This window comes from Dipteris shenzhenensis, chromosome 16 (genome assembly GCF_047967505.1).
Source record: "Dipteris shenzhenensis isolate YYH24624 ecotype China chromosome 16, Dip_SZ_1.0, whole genome shotgun sequence".
In the NCBI taxonomy this organism is placed as follows: domain Eukaryota; kingdom Viridiplantae; phylum Streptophyta; class Polypodiopsida; order Gleicheniales; family Dipteridaceae; genus Dipteris; species Dipteris shenzhenensis.
In genome coordinates this window covers 12,552,125-12,553,862 of record NC_141611.1, presented here as the reverse complement: position 1 = coordinate 12,553,862, position 1,738 = coordinate 12,552,125, and positions in this window count along the sequence as shown.

The following is a 1,738-nucleotide window of genomic DNA, read 5'->3' as shown; positions in this document are numbered from 1 at the left end:
GGGGGGAGTGAGAATGTTTGGTTGTACATGTAGGCTATCAGTAGAGATCTTAAAGGAATAGGAGAAGTTGCACACCGAGGTGTCAAAGTTTAAGGTTGGTTTAAATAGTTTTACAAGCTCTAATGACATGAATGAGCTGTATGCTGTGGAGCGGGGGTTACAACCCATGGCAATTGAATTGATACATTTATATTGATATTGTATTCGAAGCCAAAGTTCTTATGTACGATTTGCATAGTCGCCTCATCCTTGAATTATTTCAAAGTTTTATATCGGCTTTTCATTTATTAGAATAACACTTTTAGATTTTTCAGCTTCATTTGAAGTTAAAATATAGTAAACAAGTATACATGCCTCAAATAAAATAAATGGATAGTAGTGGATTATAATTATGTGCATTGTTGCCTCATCCTTGAATTACTTCAAAATTTTGTATTGGCTTTTCATTTGTAATAACAATAGTTCAAGGTTGCTCAGCTTCATTTGAAGTTAAAATATCGTGGTTCTCTATACAAAAAAGTGTACATGTCTCAAATAAAATAAATGGATGAGTAGTGGATTAAGATTATGTGAGTGAGAGGTCAAGATGCATATATGTAAATCCATATATGTGGGCATACATGTGAATATATCAATGAGTGATGGTTTATGATTATGCAAGTCAGAGACCAAGAGACACTCATGTAAGCACATGCATGCTAATATGCGTCACACACACACACACACACACACACACACACACACACACACACACACACACACACACACACACACACACACACACACACACACACACACACACACACACACACACACACACACACACTCCCTACCCCTTCCTCCCCTTGGTTTAAACCCTGGCTCCTTTTTCTTTCCACCTTTTAACCCCCAACCCCCCCCCCGCCCCCCCCACACACACATTTTGTTTGATTTCTTGCTTATCCCTTATTTTCTCCTTCAGTTTATTGGTCAAATTTTCCTAATTTTTAATAATCTCACTTTCCTTTAATTTCCCCCTTTTTTTCCAAACTCTCATTTTTTCATTTATTAAATTTATTTTTCCTTTTTTATTCCCATGGTCTTTTCATCTTAGTTTTGATTTTTTCCCTCTAAATTAATTATTTTTCACTTCAAAAATTTGATTAATGAAAAATACTCCTCTTTTAATGTCCTTCACTACTTAATTTTTCCTTTGCTTACGCACTAATTTTTTCCCCCTACTGTTTCCCCTATTATCTTTTATACCCCCCCGCCCCTTGTTTTTTAAATTATATTTTCTTATTAAAATTTTCTTTTCTTCGTTTTTTTTGTTTTTCTTTGTAAGTTCTAACCCGTTTCAATTAATCTAACTCCTAAACCCCCTTTAATTAAACTACTCCTAAAACCCATTTTTTTTCCTAACCTCCCTAAAACCTATTTACTACCAAACTTGCTGATAACTAACCCAAAAAATCTAGCCTTCTATTCACCCGACCCTCTATTTCCCGACCCTTCCTCGACCCCTGGTCTATTAAAGATATCCTACTCTATGCTATTTCCTTCGTATTTCACTGGGTTTCCCAGCCTACCCCTTTCTACCCACGGCTGTGCGCCCACGACTGTCTGGCCCCTTTTTCTACCTCGCCTCCCGTGCTCTTCTCCCGTACCTACAACAAGTACCCTCTGAGCTTATTACCTATCCTTTCCACCCGCCGGTGCGACCTATCTACACCCATTGTATGGCGAGCGGTGAGCTCTG